Below are 8,346 nucleotides of genomic sequence, written 5' to 3'. Positions count from 1 at the left end.
ACCCAGCCCACACCCAGGTCACAGCCAAGCTGGACAGGCGCCGGGGTCCACCCAGTCCACCCTGCTGGGACATGGAGGAGAAACAGGCCCTCGCCGGCCTCTCCCAGCCCCCTGCCCAGCCCTGTGCACCTGGCAGGGGGTGGGACTGTGTCTTGGTCCCCTCCTCTGCTTCCTCAATGGGACTGCTTCCAGACATCCTCAGAAGGTTCTAGAAACCCGCACTGTTCAGGTCTGGGCCAGGTCGTTGCTGTTCCCACACAGTTCTTAAGCCCAGAGCCCCACCTTTATGCCACATGTCCTCGAACTCGGACATGGAAGCATCGACACGGCACTCATTTATTGAGCTCCTATTGTATACAGATCCTGCAGTGAGCACTGTGGAAACCTCAGAGAACACAACAGGAGTTGAGAGAGAGAGAGACAAGACAACAGAGGTGAGCTCCATGACAGGTGCTAGAATGTGGTCCCTTGGAGCTGAGGAACCACCTGGCTCAGCTTTGGGCAGCAGGGCTGGGGAGGGGCCGGTCAGCCTGCCCTGGGGTGTGGGTCATTCCACAAAGACATGAAGAGTGAACCAGAGGTTTTTATTCTTTTAATCAACAAATACTAATTGAGCACATACTATGAGCCAAGCACTGGTCACAATGGGTGAAGCTCCTGGGGAGGGGACACACTGACACAGTCTGCAGGTTACGCCTCCTTCTGTCAGCACCTGTCCCCAGAACCCCCTGGGCTGGGCCCAGCCCCCACCTCTGAAAACTAGGCTCCCCTTCCTGCCCCCAGCTGGGTCCACTCTCCCGGGCCAGCAGGGACATGAGGTCAGATACACCTGACAAGGCCAGGGTTGGGAGCCCCAGATCCTATTCCCACCCTGCCACCAAGTCACCCTGTCAGCCTGCGGAGCCCTGTTCCCTCTGGGGCCTGGGTGCCCTGGGAGAACACTGCCACTCTTCAGCCTCAGCCCTACCTTGCCCACTGTCTGGGGGGGGACCTGCATCGGGTCTGACCTCCTCTCCTCCCCTCCCAGAGCCTCCAGAAGCATCCACCGGGTTTGGGCAGCTCACCCCTGGGGAGGCCTGAGGCCTCTTTCAAAGAGCCATGCTCAGGAGGCCAGCCTCCCGGGAGGCCTGCAGCCCCCGCTCTCCCTCCCCTCCAGGGCCCGGGAGCCTCTTGGGCTCAGTCGTCCTGCGCTGTCACCAGGGGTGCATGCGCTCATTCCACCGGAGGCCCGACCCCAGCTCACTCATTTCAGACATGACCTTTGATTTCTCGGGTAGAGTGTAAATTACATGTCGCCAGCATAAAATATTAAATCCGATTTATACTTAATTATTGATGCTATTATGTATTCCATAGTAATGGCATCAGAAGTCTCAGCCCCGGCCGCGCCCGGTAAATAGCTTTTTTGCATTAGAGGCTCCTTGAGGTAAGAAATCTTGCTGGGCTCCTTCTTCGCCGTTTGATTGATGATGATGAGGAAGTTCGTAAATAGTCTTCCAGAAATATTTCTCTGGCCGCCCGAGGCGGGGAGGGAAGGGGCCGCGCTAATTGTCGGGGCTGCGGGGCGGATGCGGCTGGATGCGGCTGCTGCGCCCCGGGCTGCAGATGCGGCCGCTGGAAGCGCACCGCGCCCTGCGCCCGGGAGGCCGGGAGGAGGCCGGGAGGAGGCCGGGAGGCCGGGGACCGCAGCGGTTCGCCGGCGGCCTGGAGTCACATGTCATCTTCACGTGGACATCGGGGTTTGGTTTTTTTTTTTTTTATTGAAACATTAATAATTCCGGTTTCTTGTAAAATATTCATGGTTCCTGTTGCCGCCTGCAAACCCGCTCTCGGCCGCGGCTTTTAATTTCCAACTCAGCCCGCGCCGGCCTCCGCCCTCGACCACCCGAGGCTCCCGCGCAATTTATTAAGCGGAGGTAGCGGTGGCCATCGGGTGGTCAGAGAATCGAGCTCAGGGTTTCTGTGCAGCACTGGGCGGGAGCCAGGAAGGCCCCGGAGCGGGCAGGGCGGCCGCTGAGCCACCCCTGGAGCAGCGAGCCCTGGTCCCGCCCAGGGGACATCGCGGGCGCTGGCACCGCTGGGCACTGGAGGCCGATGGAAGCAAAGGGGATGACCCCTGAGAAAAGTCGCTGGGATAGTGTCTGGGGCAGGGGACGGAAGAGAGGAGGGGTCACGCTCCAGCGAGAAAACCCAGGTCCAGCTCCGCAAGCCTCGAACTAGCTGGGCACTCCCGGCTCCGAGCCTCGGTTTCCCCACTGGGCAGGGGGCAGCCTGAGGGGCGTGGCGGGGTCGGCGTAGCTTGTGCGGACCCATGGGAGTGGGAGGGGCGGAGAGACCCTGGGGTACCTGAAAGCCCACCCGTCCTTAGGACAGATGACAGTCGGGACCTGAAGAGGGACAGTGACCCCCTGAGGTCCCATCATGGGCCTCTTTTGGGGGTTTTTTTTTTTCTTTTTTGTCTGGGGATTGACCCCAGGGGCACTTTACCATGCAGCCACATCCCAGACCTTTCCATTTTGAGACAAGTTCTGGCTCAAGTACTCAGGGCCTTACTCATTTGCCCAGGTTGGCCTTGAACTTGCGATCCTCCTGCCTCAGCCTCCCAAGCAGCTGGAATTACAGGCCTGGGCCACTGCGCCCCATACTCCTCCTGAGCGCCAGTCCACACTCCACCCCACCTGACCTCTGAAAGGTAGATCCTCTGAAACCAGAATCAGCATCCTGGGGACACAACCACAGTGTCCACCCACAGACCCCCCCACACACACAACCCAGGGCACCCCAAAGAGCTGCTGTTGGAGGGGCTGGCCGCTGCCCAGCTGTGGCCTGAACTCCCCCAGCTCCTGGCCCACTGGCCCTGGGTAGATGCATTTCACTCAGGGATACTCCCAGATCTCCCTGGGGCTCCAGCTCTGGTGCAGCCCACCAGGGGCCAAATGGAGTCCCAGAATGTCTTCCCTGGACGCCAGCTCCACGGCCAGGTGACTTAGCAGGCCCCATGTCCACCTTGGGGCCTGCTGACCTAGGGCTCTGCGGGCCCTGTCTGGGAGTGTCTGTTCTGTAAGTTGAGAAAAAAGGCCCCCACCCCCGAGCCCCAGGGCCTACTTTGATCAGAGGGGACAGACCCTGGAACAGTCCGAGACAAACTAAAGGAAAAGCGTAGTTTTATGTGACTCCGTGTATGAATAGGGTGAAGGCTGGGCCCACGTGGCTCTGCGTGGGGGAGCCCAGGGCCGGCCACTCTGCACACGAAGGGCCTGGAATTGGGGGCTAGCGGCTGGGGACGGGGAGAGAGAAACAGAAACACCAGTTCTTTGGTGGAGGGTCCGAGGAGACAGTGCCAAGAAGTCTCTGCTTTAGGGTGTGGGAGAGACATTTCTAGGAGTGACGTCTGGCGTCCACAGGGAGACTGGACCTGCCCAGTGCCGCAGTCACCCCTGCTGGGCTCCTTCAGGAGACGCCTGCGCACGGGGTGCTGGGGAGCTGGGGGAGGATGAGGGCAGAGGGACAGGTCTGGCGAGGTCAGCAAGAAAAAAGGCCATCCATGGAATGAGGATGGGCCAGGAGCAAGTGGCCATAGGACACTGAAGCCCACGGCACAGAATGAAGGGTGAGAGAGAACAAATGGCCTCTCCCCAAGTGTTCCAGACGAACCTCAAAAAGAGAGGAGGAAATCGCTTGGTCCATCAGGTAAGACTTGATATGATTGCCCAGTGAACAAACCTCCGGAAAAGAATAAAAAAGTGATTCAAACAAAAATAAAAAGTCTATTTCTCACATGTACCAGGAAGTAGAGGCGTCCAGCTGTGGTAGTTCTACAATGCCCTCAGTACCTCCAGCTCTTTCTTTCCTTCTCCCCCACCATCCTTGGCTGATAACTTCCCTCCTCCTGTTGTCTCATGTTCCAAAATGGCTGCGGTGCTTCAGCCATCAGGTTTACATTCCAAATATGAAGAAGGAAATAGAGGAAGGATAAAAACAGCATGTGCCAACGGTCTAAGTGGCCTTTAAGAGCTTCCCGAATAGTCTCACACAACTTCCACTGGGCTACAGATGCAGTCCTCTGGCCCCATTAAGCTACACAGTAGACTTGAAAATGTGACTTTAACAGACACAGGGCCCCTGAGTAAAACGGGCTCCTGTTACTAAGGAAGGAGTAGGCCCCCACAGTCTCTGCCGGACCCGGGGTTCACTCACTGTAAGCAAAAGTCTGCTTCCCCCAACTCCTGCCCGCGGTCCTGGTCTAAGCAGCGGCCTCTCTCGGTACCCCCTCTTTGGGGGGTTAGCTAGCCGAGGTCCTCACCAGGTCTCGGGCCGTGGGTCAGCGCGGCTCTAGGTCCTCCTTCAGCTCATCCCACGATTGCCACAGAGCACGGGGACCTGCCTCCACACCCGGAGCCTGGCAGCCGGGGACTCCTCTCTGGGTGGCACTGAGCCAGCCTCATTCGGCAGGAGGATGACATGTGAGCAGAGCTGGAACCACTGGAGGAGTGAGGGGTCAGCAGGCACAGGCCAGGGAAGCATGGGCCAGCTGGAGGGGACCACAGTGACAGAGGGGACAATGGAGGTGGTTCAAGGAACCAAAACAGCCCGGGGTGCAGCTGGAGGTCCTGGGTCCACGTGAGGGGTGCTCCTGCCACCCCTTCACCAGCAGTGCCCGCCCACTCCTGCCCACGCCAGCCCAGGCACCGTGTCCACTGGGAAAAGAGGTGACGTGCCAAGACTTTGCTACCGCCCAGCGTCATCGCTATCAGTCTCAGGGTCTCTTCTGGAACGTTCCAGCAGCACAAGGCCATGCCTCATACGTGGTCAGTGATTTCCCAGAATCCAACTGGTCCCCTTGCCACTCGCCAACTTCCCAGTGCTGGCCTGGCTATCAGTCCCCGGGTGACAATGGCCATGGTGAGGTCACATAGGAGGTTCTTGGGGCCCTGAAATCTGCCGCTTCTTCTCACCCATGTTTGGTCTCTGAGGTGCCAAGAAACCATGCAGAGAAAACCAGCAGGGTGTGAGCTAAGCCCCAGCGGGTATAGACCACGGCCCTCCGTCTTCCTCCCTCCTCCACGGCTCTGCTGCTGCCCAGAGCAGGGCTGAGACGCTTCTCCCCACAGCCCCACAGAGAGCGGCCCTCAGCCCTCACCCAGAACCACTCCTCCTGGTCCCTGGGAAATGGGCTCTGCCCTGGGAATCGGCCCAGCACCAGCCACAGAGACTAGAAGGAGAAGAGAGAGAGACAGAGGCCCCCTTGGACAGGTTGCAAAAAAATTCTAGGTGAAACATTGTAGAAAATGGGGCAGAGACGGAGGCGGGTGTGTACACGAGCCTCACAGAGGACAAGAGAGGCCCCACCACTTCCATCTCAGGAGGCTGAGCCCACCCAAAGTTGGAAATATCCAGGTCGATTGCAAATATTCACATATGACTTATTTCACACTCTAAAAATCACACTGCAGTTTGCCTGTGAGGTTCCCGAGGCGTGCGAGCAGATGTTAGGCATGTAGATCTGCAGTGTCCCCCAGTCAGGGCAGTAACGGAGCTGATGTTTTTCCCTTGATGCGGTCAAGGGCTCCTGACGGCATCCAGCTCACCTAAGGGGAGTATCAAAAGCTCAGGGAGGGCTGGGGCTGTAGCTCAGTGGTAGGGCATCTGCCTAGCACCTGTGAGGCACTGGGTGTGATTCTCAGAACCACATAAAAAATAAATAGATATTGTAACCATCTACAATAAAAATATATTTTTTAAAAAAGCTAATGGAATGCTCCTCCCAGATCTTTCTAAGCGAGGACCACGCCCTAGAGCGATAGTCCTTGACCAGGAGTGATCCTGTCCCCTGGACACATTTGGCAAAATCTGGAGACATTTTTGGTGGTCATGACCATGGGGGCTGCTCTTGGCATCCTGTGGGCAGAGGCTGGGGTGCTGGGAACATCCTGGGATGCAGTGGACAGCACCTATAACCAAGAACCATCTGCCCAGTGCATCCACAGCTCCATGGTCAAGAGTCACTGCCCTTGAGGGAGCTCCTTCAGTCCCCTCTGCCAAAGCCTACGTCCAAGCCTTGGCAAGTGGCCCAGGGAAGAGAGGACCTGGAGGTGGAGTTCCAGCAAGGTAGAGGCACTTGGGAAAAAAATTGAACTTTCCACAAGACTGAAATGTAAAAACCAAGCCCAGACATGCTCAGGACAATTGACCAGTACTTGAAACACCTAACGGAACAAAAATCAGTGACCATCAGAGGAAGAATCCAGAGTCTCTACAATGAGTTACCCACAATATACAAGCAAAAATTAACAAAGAAACAGAAGAATATGATCCAGTCCCAGCAGAGATATGGCAACTATTTTGAAAAGAACCAGATGGAAGTTCTAGAGCTAAAAAGTACAATAACCAAAATGAAAAAACTCACTAGATGGACTTCACAGCCGTTGGAGATGGAAGCAGGAGTCAGTGACCTTGAAGGCAGGTCAAGAGAAATTCCCAACGTGAAGAACAGAGGGACAAACAAAGGACAGTGGGCAGAAGGGAAGTGGTAAGACGGACAGGCAGACATTTCCCCAACTTTGAGGAAATGTGACGAGGCTCCACAGAGAGAAGAGCTGGGCTGCAGTGTGGTTCCTGTGACCCAGAGGGTTGTGTCCTCTGCTGCATGCCCCACTGGGGACCCCCAAGGCCCCATCCAAACCCAAAGCCAGGACCCCTCTGAGCCTCTGGGGAAGGAGCAGGCTCCACCACACCTTCCGGCACCTTCTTCCCAGTTTCATTCACTGCCCGTCTTTGAGCCCTGAATCGTGATTTCTGGCATCAGCAGGTCCTTGTCCTTGCTAGAATCGGGGTAAGTGTGATAGCTATGCATGGCCAGGAAAGGACACTGTCCAGGAGCGGGCAGCACAGCCCTGGTCTGCGCCCGCTCTGTGGCGGGCATGGGTACACCACCACCACCCAACCCACACAGAGCTCAGGTCACAGGGGAAACAGAGCCACCCAGGCCCCAGGGAAACCAACACAGAGAGGGAAAACAGGAGGCAGGGACAGTGGGGGTGACGTCCCCCGGCATCTGATTTGGCCTTTCCCTTCGTTTGTCCTTTCCCACTTTCATTTTTATCGAGCACCTACTGTACAGCAGGCCCCGAGGGACAGGCCGAGCTTGGGGAAGGGGAGGAGGAGGCCAGGAAAACATACCCTGTGACCCAGAGATAAGGAGGAGAGCGAGGAGCCTCGCAGGAAGGGGAGGAGTCCGTCTGTCCATCAGGCCCAGCTCTGGGGGAGACAGCTGGAGAGCTCCGGGCTGTGGGCAAGGGTTTCAGGATCTAGTCGGCTGGGAGCCACAGCAAGCCACTGGGCAGTGGGACAGCAGGAGCAGCAGGGCCCAGCCAGCCCTCCCCAGTCACGGTGGGGCCGGCTTAGCCTTGGCTCTGCTGGCACTGACCGGCTGGCTCCCTCCCCTCGGCTGGGGGCTGGAACCATCATGGATCCTCAGCCCAGTGAGCCTGGGCAGGTGGGAGCTGCCCCTCATGCCACAGCCCCTCTCCGTCCTGCCCAACCCACGAGCAGAGCCCACGGAGGAGCAGTGACATCAGGCCCAGAGCTCCCCAGGGCTGGGGCTGGGGCACAGCTGCGGAGAGGGAGGACCCTGGGAGGACTTAGGAGACCCACTTTGACATTCAGGGCTTATCCATCCTTAGTGAGAAAAGAAAGCAGGAGGTGTCGCCGTACCAGACCTTAAAGTCTACCACAGAGCTACGGTGACAAAACAGCATGGCATTGGCACCAAACAGACATGAAGACCAGTGGAGCAGAACAGAGGACACAGAGACAGGCCCACATAAATACAGTTCCTCAAACTAGACAAAGGCACCAAATACGTACGTTGGAGAAGAGATAGCCCCTTCAACAAATGGGCTGGGAGAACTGGAGTCCATATTAGCACAATGAAACTGAACCCCTGTCTCTCCTCAGCAAGTCTCCTGATGCACAAGAATAAAATCAAGAACCAATAAATGGGATGGAATCAAACTAAAAAGCTTCTTCCTAGCAAAGGAAACGAACAAAACACGTGAAGAGAGAGCCTGTAGCTGGGCAGGGTGGTGCCTACTTGTAATCCCACCGGCTGGGGAGGCTCAGGCAGGAGGACTGTGAGTTCAAAGCCAGCCTCAGCAACTTCACAGGCTCTAAGTGAAAGACCCTGTCTCTAAATAAAATATAAAATGGGCTGGAGATGTGCCCCTGAGATCAAACCCTAGTACAAGAGAGAGAGAGAGAGAGAGACTCTGCAGAACGGGAGAAAATCTTTGCTACCTGCACCTCAGATAGAGCTTTAATCTCCAGGATATATAAATAACTCAAAAA

The sequence above is a fragment of the Callospermophilus lateralis genome, chromosome 7 (genome assembly GCF_048772815.1).
Source record: "Callospermophilus lateralis isolate mCalLat2 chromosome 7, mCalLat2.hap1, whole genome shotgun sequence".
Lineage (NCBI taxonomy): Eukaryota > Metazoa > Chordata > Mammalia > Rodentia > Sciuridae > Callospermophilus > Callospermophilus lateralis.
Note: the sequence above shows the minus strand (reverse complement) of the source record.